Source organism: Pseudophryne corroboree, chromosome 4, assembly GCF_028390025.1.
Source record: "Pseudophryne corroboree isolate aPseCor3 chromosome 4, aPseCor3.hap2, whole genome shotgun sequence".
Lineage (NCBI taxonomy): Eukaryota > Metazoa > Chordata > Amphibia > Anura > Myobatrachidae > Pseudophryne > Pseudophryne corroboree.
Window position 1 is genome coordinate 606,936,216 of NC_086447.1, and position 24,874 is coordinate 606,961,089.

The 24,874-nt window shown below is 46.7% G+C and overlaps 1 protein-coding gene and 1 pseudogene across 3 annotated transcripts in view; one reads left to right on the forward strand and one right to left on the reverse strand.

The window, feature by feature from the left end:
- GNG4 (G protein subunit gamma 4) overlaps nucleotides 1-24,874 on the reverse strand; it is a 187,612-nt gene that overhangs the window by 9,064 nt on the left and 153,674 nt on the right. The window lies entirely within an intron of this gene.
- On the forward strand, nucleotides 17,626-17,744 carry LOC134912843 (5S ribosomal RNA; annotated as a pseudogene).

Below are 24,874 nucleotides of genomic sequence, written 5' to 3' on the forward strand. Positions count from 1 at the left end.
CAACCAAAGCACTGACGCCTTCCTTGCTCAGGCACAGTGTATTTATACCTGCAGCAAGGAAGGGATTGGCTAGGCAATTATGCAGATTATCAATACTGAGAACAGATTGGTGGAAATGATCAGCTGACAGAATCCAAGATGGCTGCGCCCATGCAGACACTTGGAGGGAAGTTTGGTTTGTAATCCATGTGGTAATGAAAACAGTAATGGCGGCGCCGGCCACCGGAGACAGGAGGCGCCAGGCTGACAGATGCACATCCAACCACGCGGACACAGCGGAGGCCGCGGCTGACGTAATCGCCACTCAGACACTCTGCATGCAGAAGTTCAGGGACGGCGGCGGAGGCCGCGGGAGACGCCATGCCAGGTGTAATATGGCGTTTACTGTGACAGCGTCCCAGAGTGACAGGAGAGGATACAGGAATGTACACATCAGGATAACAGATGGGATCCGGTCCTGGAGCGCTGAGCCAGCCTTAGGAGGCATCTGATGGGTAAGAAATGGCGTCCAGATACCCGGATCGTGACAGCACCCCCCCCTTTAGGAGTGGCCCCAGGACACTTCTTTGGCTTTTGAGGAAACTTGGAATGGAATCTCCGGACCAAGGCAGGAGCATGGACATCAGAAGCATTGGTCCATGAACGTTCCTCAGGACCATAACCTTTCCAGTCAATAAGATATTGTAGTTGACCGTAACGGTGACGTGAGTCCAGGATCTTGGCCACTTCATACTCAACGCCTCGTTGAGTTTGGACTTTCGGAGTTGGAGGAAGTGAGGAATGAAACCGATTCAAGATCAGCGGTTTCAACAGGGAAACATGGAATGTCCTGGGTATTTTTAAGAAGGGAGGCAACTGGAGTCTGTAAGCAACAGGATTGATGACTTGTTCAATCTTGAAAGGACCGATATAGCGAGGTGCAAACTTCATACTGGGAACTCTTAACCTCAAATTCTTCGTGGATAACCATACCCGATCACCCACCTTGAGAGCAGGAACTGCTCGACGCTTCTTATCCGCAAACTTCTTGTACCTGAACGATGCCTTGAGCAGAGCTGATCGTACGCTCTTCCAGATATTGGCAAACTGATGCAAGGTGATATCCACTGCGGGGACAGAAGTTGCTGGAAGCGGTTGGAACTCAGGGACTTTAGGGTGGAATCCAAAGTTAGTGAAGAATGGTGTTGAAGCAGATGAAGAATGATACTGGTTGTTATGACAGAACTCGGCCCAGGGAAGTAATTGAACCCAGTCATCTTGAGAGGAGGACACATAGATGCGGAGGAAGGCCTCCAAGTCCTGATTCACCCTCTCGGTTTGACCATTGGTCTGAGGATGGTAAGCCGTGGAAAACTTTAGCTTGACTTGGAGGACTTGACATAAACTTCGCCAGAATTTGGCTGTGAATTGAACTCCTCGATCAGAGATAATTTCTTCAGGAAGACCGTGGAGTCGGAAGATCTCTTGTATGAATACTTGAGCCAACTTGGAAGCTGACGGAAGACCGGTGAGAGGAATGAAGTGTGCCATCTTGGTGAACCGGTCAACTACCACCCAGATGGTATTGAACTTGTTGCACATGGGTAAGTCTGTAATGAAATCCATCGACAAGTGGGTCCATGGTCGACGGGGAACGGATAGTGGAACCAGTTGCCCCGCAGGCGACTGGCGGGATACTTTATGTTGGGCACACTTTGGGCAAGATGCAATAAACTCCAAGATGTCCTTTTTCAGAGTTGGCCACCAATAGGACCTAGAGATAAACTCCAGGGTTTTTTGGATACCTGTATGTCCGGCAAAACGGGAAGCATGGGCCCAATGCATGAGCTTCTTCCTTAGCATCGGCTTCACAAAACTTTTCCCTGATGGGGGCGTAGAGTCCATCCCTACCGTGGAGAATGCCAACGGACTTATAATAGGATGCTTGTCTGAAGACTCTGACTCATTTTCTTGCTCCCATGAGCGGGAAAGGGCATCGGCCTTGCGATTCTGAGAGCCCGGACAGAACTGGAGTTTAAAGTCGAACCTGGAAAAGAAAAGTGCCCATCTGGCCTGACGAGGGTTGAGACATTGTGCGCCTTTCAAATATAGAAGGTTCTTGTGGTCTGTAAGGATGGTGATTGAATGAGAAGCTCCCTCCAACAGATATCTCCACTCCTCTAGAGCGAGCTTGATGGCTAGCAACTCCTGGTCGCCAATGGCATAGTTGCGCTCCGCTGGGGAGAACTTCCGTGAAAAGAAACTGCAAGGATGTAAATGGCCATCTTTAGCCCTCTGAGATAACACCGCTCCTACTCCAACGGAGGAGGCATCCACCTCTAGGATGAAAGGAGAGTCGATGTCAGGCTGTTTCAGGACAGGCGCAGAGATGAACCTCTGTTTTAAAAGATGAAAAGCTTGCATGGCTTCTTCAGACCACTTGGACGGGTTAGCACCCTTCTTGGTGAAAGCAGTAATAGGCGCCACAATGGTGGAAAAGTCTCGTATAAACTTTCGGTAATAATTGGCGAACCCTAAGAACCTCTGGACCCCTTTGAGGGTTAAGGGTACCAGACAATTCTGAATTGCTTGTAGTTTCTCAGGATCCATCTCTAGTCCGGAACCGGACACAATGTTCCCTAGAAACGGAATGGACTTGACTTCAAAGACGCATTTCTCTAATTTGCAATAGAGATGATTGACACGGAGACGGGACAGAACCTCCTTTACCCAAAAACGATGTTCCTCTAAATTGTTGGCAAAAATGAGGATATCATCTAGATAGACCACGACATGACGGTATAGAATGTCTCTGAAGATCTCATTGACGAAATGCTGGAAGACAGCTGGAGCATTGCTCAATCCGAAGGGCATGACGAGGTACTCATAATGTCCGTCACGGGTGTTAAATGCGGTCTTCCACTCGTCACCCTCACGGATCCGGATGAGATTGTATGCACCTCGCAAGTCCAGCTTTGTAAAGATGGTAGCTCCGCTAACTCTGTCAAAGAGCTCAGTAATCAGGGGTAAAGGATAACGGTTCTTGATGGTAATGTCGTTCAAACCTCTGTAGTCGATGCACGGCCGCAGACCACCATCTTTCTTTTTTACAAAAAAGAAGCCTGCGCCGGCTGGAGAAGAAGAAGGTCGAATGAACCCCTTTGCTAGGTTCTCTTTAATATATTCCTCCATAGAATGCGTCTCAGGCAGAGACAACGGATAAGTTCGGCCTCGAGGTGGAACCTTCCCTGGAACGAGATCAATCGGACAGTCCCATTCTCTATGAGGAGGAAGGATATCAGCAGAAGCTTTACTGAACACATCCGTGAAATCTTGATATGGAGGAGGTGGAACATCAGACGACCTGGGGGAGGAAGAACAGACAGGCAATACTTTAAACAAACATGTCTCAGCACAGGAGGAACCCCATGCCAGGATTTGCGTAGTCGTCCAATCAATTGTAGGATTGTGAAGACGGAGCCATGGAAGGCCCAGGACCACAGGATGTGTGGCTCTTGGAATCACTAAAAAAGAAATAAGTTCGGAATGAAGAACTCCCACTCTCAGACGAACTGGTAGAGTCCTTAAAGAAATAACTGCATCAAAAATTTTGCTGCCATCCACGGCAGTTAAAGAAGTGGACGAAGGAAGTCTCTCGGTGGGTAGGGACCACCGTTTAACATAGGCTTCGGTAATAAAGTTCCCAGCTGCTCCGGAATCAAGGAGGGCAATGACGTTCCAGTAACGTTGAGCAACTTGAAGCGAGACTGGGAGATTACAATCTTGAGAAGATGGAGAGGAGATCATTACTCCTAGCCGGCCCTCTCCTTGGCGAGCTAGGATTTGAAGTTTCCCGGACGTTTGGGACAGGCATTAATGGTGTGAGACGGAGCTGCACAATAGAGACAGAGAAACTCGGAGAGACGTCTTCGGCGCTCAGCAGGAGTTAAACGGGAACGGCCAAGTTGCATGGGCTCATCTTTAGATGGTGACAGTTGACGAGGAGGAGGAGCAGAAGATTTTGGAGCAGATGATCTTCCACGCTCAGTTGCTCTCTCTCTGAAACGTAAATCAACTTTCGTGCAGAGTGAGATTAGCTCATCTAACTTAGAAGGTAAGTCTCTGGTAGCTAACTCATCTTTAATACGCTCAGATAAGCCATGCCAGAATGCAGCATACAGGGCCTCGTCGTTCCATGCCAGTTCGGACGCCAGGATCTGGAACTGTATCAGATATTGTCCTACAGTACGTGACCCCTGGCGTAAACAGAGAATCTCGGATGAAGCTGAGGTTACCCGGCCTGGCTCGTCGAAGATGCGCCTGAATGTTGACACGAAGGCAGTGTAGGAAGATAGCAGGGTGTCGGACCTCTCCCATAACGGTGATGCCCAATCAAGGGCTGAGCCACTGAGAAGAGAAATAATGTAGGCAATTTTTGTACGGTCACTGGGAAAATTGCCAGGTTGTAGCTCAAACTGAATCTCACACTGGTTGAGAAATCCCCTGCAGAATCTTGGAGATCCGTCAAATTTTGCTGGCGTTGGAAGATGAAGACGTGGAGCAGAAATGGGTAAGGTGGGTGGGGTTATAGCTGGAGTCACTGTGGTTGACGCACCAGACGCGCCTGATCCACGGAGAGTTGTCTGAATCCCATCCAGCCGAGTAGAGAGATCCTGGAGACAGCGGATGATGTGGCCCTGTGCAGCCTCCTGATGTTCTAGTCGGGCTGCCAGTTCTTGCATCGGCCTGGCCGCTTGATCCTGGTCTCCGGCTGGATTCATTAGGTCAGTGCTTACTGTCACAACTGAGCTGACGGGAGGCAGTTTCAGTTGTAGGGGCTGAGATGTACCGGAACCTGGGAGGTTGTATCAGACCCCTGGACATGTAAGTAACATAAATAATAACTGCCCGAAGGCGTGACCACGACAACTTGGATAAAAGTCAATGATGTTTATTATGACAACTCCGCAACACAGCAGCAGTAAAAGAAAACGTAAAAGTCAGCAAAGAATAAATACAGTTCCTGGGTACTACAGGATGGCAGGAGCCACAGGGCACTGGTAGTGTGAGATAGTTCTTATGATCTTCTAGATGGAAAGTCCTTACCAGGCCCGACTGTAGCAATGGAGATAACCCAGGATTGTGCCAGCTGGTGTTCCAGGAAAAGCTGGGTTGCTGAAGATAAAACAGCTGCTGTGGATACTGGCTGGAACCAGACTGTTGTTAGCACGGAGTGGATACTGGCTGGAACCAGTTAAATAATAAATGAACTTGGGAGCGATGAAATATGAACTGAAATGTAGAACTTGAGAGCGGAGAAATAATAATACCGGTGGAGAGTGGTAAAGTGTAGAAAGGACACCGGCCCTTTAAGGGAAGCTGTACTCTGCTGGAAGCTGAGCTGGAAGCAGGTAATGTTGTAGCTGGAAACAGATGAATCCACAATGGATTGGAGAGTCAGGCTACACCGCAGGTGGAATGCTGGTGCGGGTCTCTATGGTGGAAGTCTTGAGACAGGAGCTGGAACCTGGAAGACAATCACAGGAGAGAGACAAACAGGAACTAGGTTTGACAACCAAAGCACTGACGCCTTCCTTGCTCAGGCACAGTGTATTTATACCTGCAGCAAGGAAGGGATTGGCTAGGCAATTATGCAGATTATCAATACTGAGAACAGATTGGTGGAAATGATCAGCTGACAGAATCCAAGATGGCTGCGCCCATGCAGACACTTGGAGGGAAGTTTGGTTTGTAATCCATGTGGTAATGAAAACAGTAATGGCGACGCCGGCCACCGGAGACAGGAGGCGCCAGGCTGACAGATGCACATCCAACCACGCGGACACAGCGGAGGCCGCGGCTGACGTAATCGCCACTCAGACACTCTGCATGCAGAAGTTCAGGGACGGCGGCGGAGGCCGCGGGAGACGCCATGCCAGGTGTAATATGGCGTTTACTGTGACAGCGTCCCAGAGTGACAGGAGAGGATACAGGAATGTACACATCAGGATAACAGATGGGATCCGGTCCTGGAGCGCTGAGCCAGCCTTAGGAGGCATCTGATGGGTAAGAAATGGCGTCCAGATACCCGGATCGTGACAGCATGCACCGCTAGATACCTAACATGAGTTAGGGCGTCTTTTTATGCTGTAAATGCATCTTATTTGCTTCGCTATGCGAATGAGACACACAAACAGCTTCTGCTGATTAAAATGCTATGCAGCATGCCTATATTCAATGTGAGACTGCGAATGTATCTGCTTACGAAAATCTACGTTACAGCGTCTTTCCTGGAAATCACTGTAACATGGCATTTCATATGCAGATACAGCCGAACTCACACACAGAATATAGGCATGCCTCATGACATTTTTATCAGCAGAAACTGATTGTGTATCCTATTCACGTAGTGATGCGTATACTGTAACCAGGTATTGCTGGTTGTGTGCGTGGGAGATGCACAATCAGTTCAATGCAAACAGATCTTTTTCTGCGTTGTCATTCTTTGTTACAATGTGTGATCACTTTATACAGCCATCCTGGGGCCCATCGTTCCTTGTAAGGCATGGTAGCATTGTTTGAGCACACTGCAGAAATTGATGATTGGCACTTGCTGAACAATGTGTACTGCACAAGTTGCAGTGTGGAATAAAATGAGACTTGCAATGGAAAACATACAATATATCCAGCACAAAATTGCTAACCCAAAAGTATTCTAAATTGCTTTTCAAAACACCTTGTCCTTTGCGGGAATCAAACCCTAGCTCATGGGCATGGTAACCATTGGCAATATCACTATGCCAGGAGAGCCATGGAGACAGGTGACTGACACCTGCAGTGACATAGTGATGTTGCTCATTGTCATTTTTTTATAGTGCTGTGTGCCCCAACTTGCTGATTGTAATGATTTTTTTTCTTTTAGAGAGCTATGTAGAACTCTGAACTGTGCTTTTCTTTGTGTGCATTGGCGACGCTGAGCAAATCTTTTTCTGTGTTCACATTTTCTACTTAATGTAGGGATCATTTTAAACAATGCTCCATGGGAGCATTCAGTTGTAAGACATGTTGTCACCGGGTGCCTCATAGTCCGCCCTGCAGTATTATTGTATTAAAAAAAATAACTACTGTATTTACTGTGCACTGGCCCGCTTGTCAGGGCTTGCTACTGCACTGGCCCGCTTGTTAGGGCTTGCTACATTGTACAGTATTCTGTAGTGTCATATCCTTCCGCTGCTATCCAGTACTGTACTGTAGTTTTAATTAGTGGAACAATCGCCACCCAGTGGCAAAGCTGTGTATTGCATGCTGTGGATCCTCTTGCGCCTTATCATGCATTACTTCGCCAACCTGCACTATTTGTATTGCGCGACTAGGACTCCTGTATGGCGCAGCACCAATGATGAGCGTGGCTACATCTGTATGTGTTATGGTGGCATTGTGTGAGACGGGGGCACTGAGGCTTTGTTATGTGACATGGTATCATTGTGGCATTATGATGTGATATGGGGGCACTGTGGCACTATATGATATGGGGCACTGAGATGTGTTTTATGGGGACAATGTGGCATAATATAATATGGTGCACTGTGCAACATTGTTACATGGGGGCACAGTGTGGGATGTTATATAGGGGAACTATGTGGCAAAATGTGAACTGGGATAAAGACAATAAAGCACAATATGAACTGGGGGCACTACAATGTTGTATAATATGAACTGAGGGCACTGTGTGGCATAATGTGATCAAGTGGTCCTGTGGCATAATGTAAACAAAGGTCACTACAATGTGGCATAATCTTTAGTGGGCCACAGTATTTTAAAATTTAGTAGGACTCATTACAGTATTTTTTTTATATCAGCTAATAATTTGTAAAAAAAAATAATAATAATATATATATATATATATATATATATATATATATATATATATATATTACCAGAAGAAAAATGTGTGATAGATCACTTCAGTTTTGACATGAAAGTAGATCACATGATGTCGGACATGCCCACTCTAGCCTATTATTGACAGTGGCCTAATAGGATCTGATGCAGGTGAACAGGTTGAGAATGTAGTTACTGCCTAATAAACTTTTGGTTTTGTTATGAAAGGTGGCCTGCTGCAGAGTACAAGAGGCATGTTGGAACTATTTAGAAAAAACACTTTCCAGTTATTTTCTGACTAACACAGGACATGTCCAAGAAGCCCTGCCTGTTGGGTACCAAGGTGAAAATGACAAATACGTATAGTGCAGAGCATAATATTAATGAAGTGAAACTATTCATCTATTGAGAGAGAACAACCCAGCACCAATAGTAATACAGTATCATTTATTTTGTTTTCTACTGCTGTATGTGCAGCTAAGTACAAAAGAAAAATATATTTATATTACGTTGAAACATAATGGGGGTCATTCTGACCCGATCGCGTGCTGCAGTTTATCGCAGCGATGCGATCGGGTCAAAACTGCGCATGAGCCGGCGCTGCAGTGCATTGACAGGCAGAGGCGGTCGCTGGGCAGGGGGGTGGAACGGCGGCGTCTGGCCAACGCAGGCATGGCCGGACCAAACAGGGGGCAAGCCGCAGCGGCTGCGTGACGTCACACGCAGCTGCTGCGGGCCGGAGAGCGATGAGTAGCTCCCGGCCAGCACGCTATAGCTGCGCTGGTCGGGAGCTACTCTTCAAGTGCAAAGGCATCGCCGCTGTGTGATGCCTTTGCACTTCTGCAGGAATGGGGGGGGGGGGGGGGGCGGCACTGACATGCGGGGCGGGCTAGCCCTGTGCTGTGCATCCCCCCGCGTGTCTGAGTGCCTGATCGTAGCTGTGCTAAATTTAGCACAGCTACAATCATCTCGGAATCACCCCCCATGTTCCTATTGATTTTATCTTAGGTTTGTTGGACACTCCATGATTGCTATTTTTATGCAAATAAACCTATAACTTTATTCTATATTTTTAAGTCATACATAATGTGTGCATGTTTACACAACTAGGTCACAAGAAAACTTAGTTGTAAATGCTTCTATGTAGAAATTGTAAACCTTCTTGAAATGGAGAAAAAAATGATTTTATGATTGTAAAACACTCTACTACTAGATGATATAGGTCACAAGCATCTCCTACCTGGAACTAGAAAGGCATCAGATAGCTAAAAGGATGCTTGTTCAATTATGTTATGAGCCAGGATCACCACTGAAGATATTACATTTATTTTGGTCATGGACATTTATTAAGGACGGTTACATCAGTTATTCCTGCTAATGCAGTCTTCTCTTTGAAATTGGTGTAGGCTGGTTGCCAATGTGAAACATCCAATAGTGGGGGTCATTCCGAGTTGATCGTAGCTGTGCAAAATTTTGCACAGCTACAATCAACTTTCCTGACATGCGGGGGGGGGGGGGGGGGCGCCCAGCACGGGGCTAGTCCGCTCCGCATGTCAGTCCGGACCCCCCTCGCAGAAGTGCAAAGGCATCGCACAGCGGCGATGCCTTTGCACTTCAGGAGTAACTCCCGGCCAGCGCAGCTTTAGCAAGCTGGCCGGGAGCTACTCCTCACTCCCTGGCCCGATGCCGCTGCGTATGATGTCACGCAGCCGCTGCGGCCTGCTCCCCATTCGGTCCGGCCACGCCTGCATTGCCTACGAAACGGCGTCCAAACACCGCCGTTTCGCCCCCTCCCGCCCATCGATCGCCTCTGCCTGTCAATCAGGCAGAAGCGATCGCTGTCCCTCCACGGCCGTCGGCCGTCCCGCATGCGCACAAAGGCGCGGGCTCATGCGCAGCAGGGACCCGTTCGCTCTGCTGTGTGAAAACGCAGCAAGCGAACGGGTCGGAATGACTCCCAGTGTACTGTAGTTGTGAAGTATATAATGCTCCTAACACAGCAGTTTACTGGTTAACATTAGTAGCATTCCTACCTGACAGCACTGAGGCCATGGGTTCAAGTCACACCATGGGGTATATTTACTAATATTCGTGTTTTTGCCGTTTTTAAGGGTGTTTGAACTCGAATGGTATCGGGTGCATTTTACTGCAACTTTTTGAAACCTGATACGGTCATTTACTAATCTGCCGAGTTTGAAACATTCGTCTTTTCCGATGTCAATGTGATTCGTAATGTCAGGCAGTGTTTTACGGGAGTGATGAGTAAAACACTGCCTGACAAAACACAAGGAATCCCGGCCGGATCTGTGAGATCCGTGCAGGGCTTCATTGTGCACCTTAAAAAAAAAAAAAAGTGTTAAAATAAAAATAAAAAATTGCGTGGGGTCCCCCCTCCTAAGTGAAACCAGCCTCGGGCTCTTTGAGCCGGTCCTGGTTGCAAAAATATGGGGGGGGAATTGACAGGGGTGCCCCCATATTTGAACAACCAGCACCAGGCTCTGCGCCTGGTCCTGGTGCCAAAAATACGGGGGACAAAAAGCGTAGGGGTCCCCCGTATTTTTAACACCAGCACCGGGCTCCACTAGTCAGAGAGATAATGCCACAGCCGGGGGACACTTTTATATAGGTCCCTGCGGCCCTGGAATTAAATCACTAACTAGTCACCCCTGGCCGGGGTACCCTGGAGGAGTGGGGACCCCTTAAATCAAGGGGTACCCCCCCCCCCTCCAGCCTCCCAAGGGCCAGGGGTGAAGCCCGAGGCTGTCCCCCCCATCCAAGGGCTGCGGATGGGGGGCTGATAGCCAGGTGTAAAAAAAAGAATATTGTTTTTTGTAGCAGTACTACAAATCCCAGCAAGCCTCCCCGCAAGCTGGTAATTGGAGAACCACAAGTACCAGCATGCGGGGGGGAAACGGGCCCGCTGGTACCTGTAGTACTACTACAAAAAAATACCCAAATAAAAACAGAACTCACACACCTTGAAAGTAAAACTTTATTACATACATGCACACCTACATTCACACATACTTACCTATGTTCACACGAGGGTCGGTCCACTTCTCCAAGTAGAATCCATGGGGTACCTGTGAATAAAATTATACTCACAAAAATCCAGTGTAGATCGGTCCTCTTCTGAGCTTGTAATCCACGTACTTGGCAAAAAAACAAACCGAAAAACCCGAACCACGCACTGAAAGGGGTCCCATGTTTACACATGGGACCCCTTTCCCCGACTGCCGAGACCCCCCGTGACTCCTGTCACAGAGGGTCCCTTCAGCCAATCAGGGAGCGCCACGTCGTGGCACTCTCCTGATTGCCTGTGCGCTCCTGAGCTGTCAGTCAGGCTGCGCACGGCAGAGATACAATGTAGCGCATAGGCGCTACATTGTATCAAATGGTGGGAACTTTGCGGTCAGCGGTTGACCGCGAGTAACCTCACCACTGACCGCAAAGTTCCCACCATTGGATACAATGTAGCGCCTATGCGCTACATTGTATCTCTGCCGTGCGCAGCCTGACTGACAGCTCAGGAGCGCACAGGCAATCAGGAGAGTGCCACGACGTGGCGCTCCCTGATTGGCTAAAGGGACCCTCTGTGACAGGAGTCACGGGGGGTCTCGGCAGTCGGGGAAAGGGGTCCCATGTGTAAACATGGGACCCCTTTCAGTGCGTGGTTCGGGTTTTTTGGTTTGTTTTTTTGCCAAGTACGTGGATTACAAGCTCAGAAGAGGACCGATCTACACTGGATTTTTGGGAGTATAATTTTATTCACAGGTACCCCATGGATTCTTCTTGGAGAAGTGGACCGACCCTCGTGTGAACATAGGTAAGTATGTGTGAATGTAGGTGTGCATGTATGTAATAAAGTTTTACTTTCAAGGTGTGTGAGTTCTGTTTTTATTTGGGTATTTTTTTTGTAGTAGTACTACAGGTACCAGCAGGCCCATTCCCCCCCCCGCATGCTGGTACTTGTGGTTCTTCAATTACCAGCTTGCTGGGGAGGCTTGCTGGGACTTGTAGTACTGCTACAAAAAACAATATTCTTTTTTTTACACATGGCTATCAGCCCCCCATCTGCAGCCCTTGGATGGGGGGGACAGCCTCAGGCTTCACCCCTGGCCCTTGGGTGGCTGGAGGGGGGGTACCCCTTGATTTAAGGGGTCCCCACTCCTCCAGGGTACCCCAGCCAGGGGTGACTAGTTAGTGATTTAATGCCAGGGCCGCAGGGACCTATATAAAAGTGTCCCCCGCCTGTGGCATTATCTCTCTGACTAGTGGAGCCCGGTGCTGGTGTTAAAAATACGGGGGACCCCTACACTTTTTGTCCCCCGTATTTTTGGCACCAGGACCAGGCGCAGAACCCGGTGCTGGTTGTTCAAATATGGGGGAACCCCTGTCAATTTTTCCCCCATATTTTTGCAACCAGGACCGGCTCAAAGAGCCCGAGGCTGGTTTTGCTTAGGAGGGGGGACCCCACGCAATTTTTTTTTCAAGTTTTTACAGTAAACAGACCCTTTCCCATAGATAACCATGCACAGATCTCACTGATCCGTGCATGATTATCCAAACTCGCCTGGAAAAAGCAGGTCTATTTTTTTGCTGCTTTTTTTAACGAATCGCAAAAAAATACACCAGCACTTGAGCACTCAGAGACTAACACCCAAATACGAATGAATAGTGAATACCCGTGTTGTAGGAAATAACAGCCGCGTTTGACCGATGGTCTATTCATTCGTATTTCTGAACTTTGTCATTCAAACCATTACGATTAGTCCAAACACTGCTGAGATTTGTGCTTAGTGAATTCCCGTGTTGGGACTTAGAAAAAAAACCACAAATCGGACAAACTCGATTTTTTTAGTAAATTTTGGCCCATGTGAGTAACGGTGTGGAGTTTGTATATTCTCCCTGCATTTGCATGGGTTTCCTCTAGGTGCTCGGGTTTCCTCCCACAATCCAAAAATATACTGGTAGGTTAATTCGCTCCCAACAAAATGAAGCTCTTTTGCATGCCCGCTTGCTTCCTTGAACTTCAGGTTTCTTCTTTCTTCAGGAGCTCTTGCCTGCTCCTTCCACATCGTCGAACTGCCATTCACTGCCTCGCGCTGGTTCATATAAGCCAGCACAAGGGATCAGGGTGATGATGCGGTGAATTATAAAAATGGTGCAGTGATCGAACCAATCATTTCTTTTGGTGCCACTTTTGAAATGGGACACTGCTAATCTCTATGGCATGGGTCTTCAATCTCAGGTCCTCCAGCTGCTGCGGAACTACACATCCCAGCATGCCCTGCCTCAGTTTTAGCATGCCTTAATAGCAAAAATGTGGCAGAACATGGTGAGATGTGCAGTTTCACAGCAGCTGGAGGGATGCAGGTTGAAGACCCATGCTCTACAGCATGGGTCTTCAACCTGCGGCCCACCAGCTGCTGTGGAACTACACATCCCAGCATGCCTTACCTCAGTTTTAACACACCTTAATACCAAAACTGCGGCAGGGCATGCTGGGATGTGTAGTTTCACAGCAGCTGGAGGGCCACAGGTTGAAGACCCATGCTCTACAGCAGGCCTGGCCAACCTGAGGTTCTCCAGATGTTGTGAAACTACACATCCCAGCATACCCTGCCACGGTTTTAGCATTCCTTAATAGCAAAACTGTGGCAAAGCATGATGGGACTTGTAGTTTTACAACAGCTGGAGAGCCAAAGGTTGGCCAGGCCTGCTCTACAGTAATGGCTGTTGGAAACTGTGGGGTCAATTCACTAAGACTTGGATGGAGATAAAGTCGACGGAGATAAATTCCCAGCCAATCGGCTCCTAACTGACATGTCACAGGCTGTGTTTGAAAAATGACAGTTAGGAGCCGATTGGCTGGGACTAAGGGGGTCATTCAGATCTGATCGTAGCAGCAAACTAGTTAGTAGTTGGGCAAAACCATGTGCACTGCAGGTGTGGCAGATATAACATTTGCCGAGAGAGTTAGATTTGGGTGGGTTATTTTGTTTCTGTGCAGAGTAAATACTGGCTGCTTTATTTTTACACTGCAATTTAGATTTCAGTTTGAACACACCACACCCAAATCTAACTCTCTCTGCACATGTTATATCTGCCTCCCCCCCCCCCCTGCAGTGCACACAGGGGGTCATTCCGAGCTGATCGCTAGCTGCATTTGTTTCTGGGTGTCAACTGACCGTTTTCAGGGAGTGTTCGGAAAAACGCAGGCGTACCAGGAAAAACGCAGGCATGGCTGGGCGAACGCTGGGCGGGTTTGTGACGTCAACACAGGAACTGAATAGTCTGAAGTGATCGCTAGCGCTGAGTAGGTTTTGAGCTACTCCGAAACTGCACAAAAAAACTTTGTAGCCGCTCTGCGATACAATCGTTCGCACTTCTGCTAAGCTAAAATACACTCCCAGTGGGCGGCGGCATAGCGTTTGCACGGCTGCTAAAAACTGCTAGCGAGCGATCAACTTGGAATGACCCCAATGGTTTTGCCCAACTGCTAACAAATTTGCTGCTACGATCAGGTCTGAATTAGACCCTTTATCTCCATTGACTTTATCTCTGTCCAAGGCTTAGTAAATAGACCCCTGCATCTTCTAGGGTCCAGGCCTGTCACATTGCCTGCAGCATCCACCGGAACCTGCCACAGAGGCGGACAGTGACAGGATCCCTCAGGATCTGGTCCCACCACCACCACCACCACCACAGGAGATGCTCATTAGACCATCCCCCACAACAATTGATAGACAGCTGTCTTTCAACTATTTTATTGGCAAAATGGTCAGCCGATAGGCGCTACACATTACAAATCTAAAGATCTGAACATTGAAATACCTGATTTAGCGATTCAATCACTTTTTGATCAGAATCACCAATTGGTAAACCCCATACATGCTTAACCCTATCCTCCCCCTCCACAGCATAACCCTAACTTCCCTCTGCAACCTAAATCACCTGCTCGAAGTCTTAAGGTGCATACACACGGTGAGATATTGACTATCTCCGATTTTGACTTTGCGATTTCCCCTGAACTCTCCCGAGCCCCGAACCATCGATACTGACTATCTGTACTTGAGACTTTGACTATGTGAAATTTTGAAGAAGGTTGGAGTATGGACTCTGCACAGGACCAGATTGTGAGTACAACATTATTAGTAAATGATAATAGTAATGTATCGGTAGGTATATGATATTGTACTAACCAACGTAAAGCAACTATTCAAGGGTTCTTATGTAGTTGTGACTGGATAGTGGTGTCCCAGAAAACAGTTCAGGAAACTACATTTTGTGGGGTTTTGCAGAGAAGCAAAAAAGACTGTTTGGTCTATCTGGGGCACACTTAACAATAATTATACGGTAAGTATATAGATGTAATTAAAACGTAACTTTTAATATTATTCAGAATAAACATATATTCAGACAACTGTAAGCGTTGAAATAGTGGTTAAAAAGCGTATTAAATTGATTGCTCACTTCTACTCTATTGAATAAGATTCCTAAGAGTATGTAAGCATTGGAGAGTGAGCAAATATGAAAGGAGATATTAAGGAGCGAAGATTTCTATTTATCTGTTCTCTTTACCAGATTTCAAATATAATTAGTATATTAACAATTTAAGAGAACAGGAGTGGGCTGAGTGAATCCAGGCACCCAAAAAGTATATTGATAAGGTGTGGACATGAGTTACAGATCTATTCGTCTAGAATTGTTTCTAATAGGGATTAGGTCTCAAAAAGTCAAGAGAAATAGTGTGAACCAGTCACTTCTGCTTTTGCCCATCTGTTGCCTTCGAATAGGCAATGAGAGAGTGAGGAGTCTGGTCAAGAAGAAAGAAAAGTACACTTCTGCTTTCCAATGTGAGTCGAGTGATTAAACTGCCCTGTGTTCCTACAGTACCAGGTATTCCCAGGGGGTCTCCCACTCGGGTGTGGTTCATCAAATCGACAGTGTCTAGGTCGACAATGTTTAGGTCGACCACTATAGGTCGACAGTCACTAGGTCGACATGGATGGAAGGTCGACAGGGTTTCTAGGTCGACATGTGCTAGGTCGACAGGTCTAAGGGTCGACATGATGATTTTTTTTTGTGTGTGTCGTTTTCTTCGTAGAGTGACCGGGATCCCAAATTAGTGCACCGCGTTCGCTCGCCATGCTTCGGGCATGGTGCCTTCGCTCCGCTACCGTTTCGCTCGGCACACTTAACGATCCACGTGGACTACGATTGGAACGGTAAAGTATGAAAAAATTCAAAAAAAGAAAAAAAATTTGAAAAACTCATGTCGACCTAGAAACCATGTCGACCTTCCATCCATGTCGACCTAGTGACTGTCGACATATAGTGGTCGACCTAAACATTGTCGACCTAGACACTGTCGATCTTCAGACCGGATCCCCTCCCACTCTGGTACTGACCAGGTTCAAAACTGCTTGGCTTCCAAGATCAGATGAGATCGGGCATGTCCAATGTGGTGTGACTGTAGATTATGGGAAGTTGACCTGAAGTTCCATAGGGATATTAATCCATTCTGGATGAGAGAGTGTATCGGATTCAAGCAAGATAGGTATGTAGGTTGAGAAGGAGAAATAATAGAGTTCAGAAATAAGGTAAGTATTACACTTCTGTTGTCCACACAGGGGCCTCTGTTGCCTTAAGCTGGTATTGCAGAGTGCTCCCCAATTTTCTGGATAAGAGAGTGTACCGAAAAGAGAGTCATGATTTAGCAAAAAATTAAAAAGAGAGCATTACTTTCTCCTAGAAATTGTTAGCCACATTCATTGAGGTTGTTAATTAGATGCATAAAGTGATATACCATACATAGAACACTGATTTTTCCTTTCTGGGAGACTCACTTGGATCATTCGCAATGTGAAAATGGTCTCTGAAGCTGTTATAATATGGTAATCTCTTAGTACCCTATTTGTAGCAGATCATAAATGCAAAAAAGTTTGTCTGTGAGCTTCAGGAGGAAGACTGTAAACAGTGTTGCAATAGTTAAGCCCTGCATCAAGGTTTCACTGCCGGTTTTACAGATGGACACTGTTACCAAATAATACCAAAATATGTCACTAATAATAAACAGTGGATATTTCCTTATACACAGGACACAGCCTGAGAATGTACCTCTAGACAGATCTATCCTTTTGCATATGCATTGGAACTGATTATTGCGTTTTAAATTATTACCCACAGTATACTCTGCTATATTCTTTTGCCAAAAATCTATGACATAAATACATCAAAGGAATTTCTGGTCAAAAGTACAAAACAAAAGCAGACATATTATGGTGGTCTAATTATAGCCAATATACACGGTGTCAATTGATATGTGTATAATTTCCAGTGATAAAAATTAAATCACTGGATATGCTGTGGCGACCTGAAGCTGTTAATCACAGAAGTAGAATGGTGGAGTGATGATAATTGTTATATAGCCCTGGTGATAAGTTCAATGAGGAGTAGAGACAGGAGGGACTCAAGTTCATGTATTTTACAGTACCGCAATTCTATGAGATGTGGCGTGCGCTGGAAATCATCGAGCAGGATTCTTTTTTACGAAAATGATGTCCGATGTGAAGCGCCAAGTCGGAAGTCCGCAGAGGTTGCCAGGTTGAGAAGCTGTGTGTGGTGTGCTTTGCAGGGTGCCAGGAGGAGAGTCAGCCGCCGGAGCTCCGTCTCCGCGATACCTATCTTGCTTGAATCCGATACACTCTCTCATACAGAATGGATTAAGATCCCTACGGAACTTCAGGTCAACTACCCATAATCTACAGCCACACCACATTGGACATGCCCGATCTCATCTGATCTTGGAAGCCAAGCAATGTTGGGCCGGGTCAGTACCAGAGAGGGAGACCCCCTGGGAATACCTGGTACTGTAGGAACACAGGGCAGTTTAATCACTCGACTCACATTGGAAAGCAGAAGTGTACTTTTCTTTCTTATTGACCAGACTCCTCACTCTCTCATTGCCTATTCGATGGCAACAGATGGGCAAAAGCAGAAGTGACTGGTTCACACTATTTCTCTTGACTTTTTGAGACCTAATCCCTATTAGAAACAATTCTAGACGAATAGATCTGTTACTCATGTCTACACCTTATCCGTATACTTTTTGGGTGCCTGGATTCACTCAGCCCACTCCTGTTCTCTTAAATTGTTAATATACTAATTATATTTGAAATCTGGTAAAGAGAACAGATAAATAGAAATCTTCGCTCCTATATATCTCCTTTCATATTTGCTCACTCTCCAATGTTTACATACTCTTAGGAATCTTATTCAATAAAGTAGAAGTGAGCAATCAATTTAATACGCTTTTTAACCACTATTTCGACGCCTCCAGTCGTGTGAATATATGTTTATTCTGAATAATAGTAAAAGTTACGTTTTAATTACATCTATATACTTACCGTATAATTATTGTTAAGTGTGCCCCAGATAGACCAAACAGTCTTTTTTTGCTTCTCTGCAAAACCCCACGATAAGTGAAATTTTGACTAAGTGCCAATTTTGACTATACAGGTTGAGTCTCCCTTATCCAAAATACTTGGGACCGGAAGTATTTTGGATATCGGATTTTTCCGTATTTTGGAATAATTGCATACCATAATGAGATATCATGGTGATGGGACCTAAGTCTAAGCACAGAATGCATTTATGTTACATATACACCTTATACACACAGCCTGAAGGTCATTTTAGCCAATCATTTTTATAACTTTGGGCATTAAACAAAGTGTGTGTACATTCACACAAATCATTTATGTTTCATATACACCTTATATACACAGCCTGAAGATCATTTAATACAATATTTTTTAATAACTTTGTGTATTAAACAAAGTTTGTGTACATTGAGCCATCAAAAAACAAAGGTTTCACTATCTCACTCAAAAAAGTCTGTATTTCGGAATATTCCGTACTTCGGAATATTTGGATATGGGATACTCAACCTGTACTATGTACTAGATTGTACACAATATAGACCTTAACCCTAATGTTAGCACCCTGAAACTGTTGATGTTTCACATGGTGACATTTTAGGCATAGACACTGTGAACCTGTCGACAGTTTAACCATGTTGATATTCTGACGTCGACATTGGTTACTGTCAACCATTCAACCGTATAAGATATTGAAACACAGAAATTGACAGACTGCAAACAGCACAATTCTTTGTATACTAGAGCATAGATTATTTCACAATTAAATGTTTTTAGACTGGTACCCGCTTCAAGCACATCGTGCCGTGGCTTTCTTCTTGATAAAAACAATTGTAATGGGCTCTACACACTGGCCGATAACACTGATAGATATGAACAATCTTGTTCATTAATGAAAAAGATATCGTTCATATCTTTCAGTGTGTAGGCACCAACGATGAAAGATGCGCGGCCCGCGCTTGTTCATCGTTGGTGCCGGCTCGTTTGTGCATGCAAGCCAATATAGACAGCAGGGCTATGGGGCCGGGTGACGGGGGGAGTGAAGAAACTTCACTTCCTCCGTCACCCACGCCGCCGGGTTGCCCGTCTGCTTCGGGCACCTCCGCAGCCAGTAGGCCTGTGTGTAGGGCCTATAAGGCATGCAGTATTTATTGAAGTGTAAACATTCAAATGTATTTTCATCAATAAAACAAGGTGGCAGCATAATCCACTATGAGTTGAGCCTGCTCTTCAGTTTGGTTCTTAATTTGTGGAGACTTGAGCACATCAGTGACGGCAAAGGGGTCGGTGATATCCGGTGCGGCCGAGAGACCCCCTGCCTTCGGCGCGACTGACATAAAAGGGGCCTGGCTTCACGCAAGCCTCGCAGACATCACTAAAGGGGCATGATTTAGTGGGGAAGGCCCAGATTACCTCACTCCTGTGGGCTTTACCTGGAAACTTTACCAGCACTGCCGTCTCCTTGTCAGTGACAGGAGCCGAGTACTTCAGGTTAATGTCACACTTCAGCACCTGGCTCATATCACTGCGGAGGAGTTGGCATTTTGTGTCACCATCTGGAAGGGTAACACTCAGGAGTGGCCCACATACCCCTTGTGACGTCGCTAGAGCATATAACATAATCTTCACTGCTCACACACAAAGTGTGGAATCTAAGCCTTAAACAGATAAAAACATTAAATACAGCACAATGTATATACAGATGTGTCCTCTGTTTGCTCTGTGTGCTACAAATCACGTTACAGATAACGCGTTAGTGCTGTGTGACTCGGTAGCGCTGAGTGTCTTTTTTTGCATTTTTGTTCTGTGAAAATGCGTCTTAGATGCACAGTAATGTAAAAAGATACACAAGCAGCTTTTGCGGATTAAAATGATATGGAGTATGCCTATATTTTATTTGTGACTGCGACTGTATTTGCATACAAAATGAAAAGCTACCGTTTCATGGAAAACACTGTAACGTGGCATTTTCGGATGTAGATGAAGCTGCAATTACACACAGATTATAGGCATGCCTCATATCATTTTAATCAGCAGAAGCTGCTTGTGCGTCCTATTATATACTTCTGTGCATCTAAGATGCATTTTCACTGGAAAAAAAAACACAAAAAAGATGCTCAGCGCTACCGAGTCCCGCCACAGCATGGAGCAACTTCAAGGGCTATTTAGCGTGATTCCAGCAAGGATGTATGAGGACACATCTGTATGAAATTACGTTAAATTCTGTATGTGAGTATTGGTACAAACCTCCCAACATTTAGACAGGAAAATCTGAAAAAAAGAAGTCCCTCACTTTATATTACCACTTCAAAACTGCATACAAACAGAAAAAAATAAGAATTTACTCACCGGTAATTCTATTTCTCGTAGTCCGTAGTGGATGCTGGGCACTCCGTAAGGACCATGGGGAATAGCGGGCTCCGAAGGAGGCTGGGCACTCTAGAAAGATTTATGACTACCTGGTGTGCACTGGCTCCTCCCACTATGACCCTCCTCCAAGCCTCAGTTAGGACACTGTGCCCGGACGAGCTGACATAATAAGGAAGGATTTTGAATCCCGGGTAAGACTCATACCAGCCACACCAATCACACCGTACAACTCGTGATACTATATCCAGTTTGACAGTATGAAAAACAACTGAGCCTCTCAACAGATGGCTCAACAATAACCCTTTAGTTAACAATAACTATTTACAAGTATTGCAGACAATCCGCACTTGGGATGGGCGCCCAGCATCCACTACGGACTACGAGAAATAGAATTACCGGTGAGTAAATTCTTATTTTCTCTGACGTCCTAGTGGATGCTGGGAACTCCGTAAGGACCATGGGGATTATACCAAAGCTCCCAAACGGGCGGGAGAGTGCGGATGACTCTGCAGCACCGAATGAGAGAACTCTAGGTCCTCCTCAGCCAGGGTATCAAATTTGTAGAATTTTGCAAACGTGTTTGCCCCTGACCAAGTAGCTGCTCGGCAAAGTTGTAAAGCCGAGACCCCTCGGGCAGCCGCCCAAGATGAGCCCACTTTCCTTGTGGAATGGGCATTTACAGATTTTGGCTGTGGCAGGCCTGCCACAGAATGTGCAAGCTGAATTGTACTACAAATCCAGCGAGCAATAGTCTGCTTAGAAGCAGGAGCACCCAGCTTGTTGGGTGCATACAGGATAAACAGCGAGTCAGATTTTCTGACTCCAGCCGTCCTGGAAACATATATTTTCAGGGCCCTGACAACGTCCAGCAACTTGGAGTCCTCCAAATCCTTAGTAGCCGCAGGCACCACAATAGGCTGGTTCAGGTGAAACGCTGACACCACCTTAGGGAGAAACTGGGGACGAGTCCTCAATTCTGCCCTATCCATATGGAAAATCAGATAAGGGCTTTTACATGATAAAGCCGCCAATTCTGACACTCGCCTGGCTGAAGCCAAGGCCAATAACATGACCACTTTCCACGTGAGATATTTTAGATCCACGGTTTTTAGTGGCTCATACCAATGTGATTTTAAGAAACTCAACACCACGTTGAGATCCCAAGGTGCCACAGGGGGCACAAACGGGGGCTGAATATGCAGCACTCCTTTCACAAATGTCTGAACTTCAGGTACTGAAGCTAGTTCTTTTTGAAAGAAAATCGACAGAGCCGAGATCTGTACTTTAATGGAGCCTAGTTTTAGGCCCATATTCACTCCTGCTTGCAGGAAATGCAGAAATCGACCCAGCTGAAATTCCTCTGTTGGGGCCTTTTTTGCCTCGCACCATGCAACATATTTCCGCCATATGCGGTGATAATGCTTTGCCGTAACATCTTTCCTGGCTTTAATAAGCGTAGGAATGACTTCTTCCGGAATACCCTTTTCCTTCAGGATCCGGCGTTCAACCGCCATGCCGTCAAACGCAGCCACGGTAAGTCTTGGAACAGACAGGGCCCCTGCTGTAGCAGGTCCTGTCTGAGCGGTAGAGGCCACGGGTCCTCTGAGAGCATCTCTTGAAGTTCCGGGTACCACGCTCGTCTTGGCCAATCCGGAACCACGAGAATTGTGTTTACTCCTCGCTTTCTTATTATTCTCAATACCTTTGGTATAAGAGGCAGAGGAGGGAACACATAAACCGACTGGTACACCCACGGTGTCACTAAAGCGTCCACAGCTATCGCCTGAGGGTCCCTTGACCTGGCGCAATATCTTTTTAACTTTTTGTTGAGGCGGGACGCCATCATGTCCACCTGTGGTTTTTCCCAACGGTTTACCAGCATCTGGAAAACTTCTGGATGAAGTCCCCACTCTCCCGGGTGGAGGTCGTGTCTGCTGAGGAAGTCTACTTCCCAGTTGTCCACTCCCGGAATGAACACTGCTGACAGTGCTAGTACATGATTCTCCGCCCATCGGAGAATTCTTGTGGCTTCTGCCATCGCCATCCTGCTTCTTGTGCCTCCCTGTCGATTTACATGGGCGACTGCCGTGATGTTGTCTGACTGGATCAGCACCGGCTGGTGTAGGAGCAGGGATTTTGCTTGACTTAGGGCATTGTAAATGGCCCTTAGTTCCAGAATATTTATGTGAAGGGAAGTCTCCTGACTCGACCATAGTCCTTGGAAGTTTCTTCCCTGTGTGACTGCCCCCCCCCAGCCTCGAAGGCTGGCATCCGTGGTCACCAGGACCCAGTCCTGTATGCCGAACCTGCGGCCCTCTAGAAGATGGGCACTCTGCAGCCACCACAGTAGAGACACCCTGGTTCTTGGAGACAGGGTTATTAAGCGATGCATCTGAAGATGCGATCCGGACCACTGGTCCAACAGGTCCCACTGAAAGATTCTGGCATGGAACCTGCCGAAGGGAATTGCTTCGTAAGAAGCTACCATCTTTCCCAGGACCCGCGTGCAGCGATGCACTGATACCTGTTTTGGTTTCAGGAGGTCTCTGACTAGAGATGACAACTCCCTGGCTTTCTCCTCCGGGAGAAACACTTTTTTCTGGACTGTATCCAGAATCATACCCAGGAACAGTAGCCGTGTCGTCGGAACCAGCTGTGACTTTGGGATATTCAGAATCCAGCCGTGCTGGTGCAGCACCTCCTGAGATAGTGCTACTCCCACCAACAACTGTTCCTTGGACCTCGCCTTTATTAGGAGATCGTCCAAGTACGGGATAATTAAAACTCCCTTTTTTCGAAGGAGTATCATCATTTCCGCCATAACCTTGGTAAATACCCTCGGTGCCGTGGACAGTCCAAACGGCAGCGTCTGGAATTGGTAATGGCAATCCTGTACCACAAATCTGAGGTACTCCTGGTGAGGATTGGAAAATGGGGACATGTAAGTAAGCATCCTTGATGTCCAGGGATACCATGTAATCCCCCTCGTCCAGGCTTGCAATAACAGCACTGAGCGATTCCATCTTGAACTTGATTTTTTTTATGTATGTGTTCAAGGATTTCAAATTTAAAATGGGTCTCACCGAACCGTCCGGTTTCGGTACCACAAATAGTGTGGAATAGTAACCCCGGCCTTGTTGAAGTAGGGGTACCTTGATTATCACCTGCTGGGAATACAGCTTGTGAATTGCCGCTAGCACCGCCTCCCTGTCTGAGGGAGCAATCGGCAAGGCAGATTTTAGGAACCGGTGGGACGGAGACGCCTCGAATTCCAGTTTGTACCCCTGAGATACTATTTGAAGGATCCAGGGATCCACCTGTGAGCGAGCCCACTGATCGCTGAAATTCTTGAGGCGGCCCCCCACCGTACCTGGCTCCGCCTGTGGAGCCCCACCGTCATGCGGCGGACTTGGAAGAAGAAGCGGGGGAGGACTTTTGCTCCTGGGAACCTGCTGTTTGTTGCAGCCTTTGTCCCCTACCTCTGCCTCTGGACAGAAAAGACCCGCCTTTTCCACGCCTGTTTTTCTGGGTCCGAAAGGACTGAACCTGATAAAACGGCGCCTTCTTAGGCTGTGAGGGGACATGGGGTAAAAATGCTGACTTCCCAGACGTTGCTGTGGAAACTAGGTCCGAGAGACCATCCCCAAATAATTCCTCACCCTTATATGGCAAAACTTCCATGTGCCTTTTAGAATCTGCATCTCCTGTCCACTGGCGAGTCCATAAGCCTCTCCTAGCAGAAATGGACAATGCACTTACTTTAGATGCCAGTCGGCAGATTTCCCTCTGTGCATCTCTCATATATAAGACTGAGTCTTTGATATGGTCTATGGTTAGCAGGATCGTGTCTCTGTCTAATGTGTCAATATTTTCTGACAGTTTATCTGACCACGCAGCGGCAGCACTGCACATCCATGCTGACGCAATAGCTGGCCTAAGTATAATGCCTGAGTGTGTGTATACAGACTTCAGGATCGCCTCCTGCTTTCTATCAGCAGGTTCCTTGAGGGCGGCCGTATCCGGAGATGGTAGTGCCACCTTTTTAGACAAACGTGTGAGCGCTTTATCCACCCTAGGAGGTGTTTCCCAACGTGACCTATCCTCTGGCGGGAAAGGGAACGCCATTAGTACCTTCTTAGGAATTACCAATTTTTTATCAGGGAAAGCCCACGCTTCTTCACACACTTCATTTAATTCAT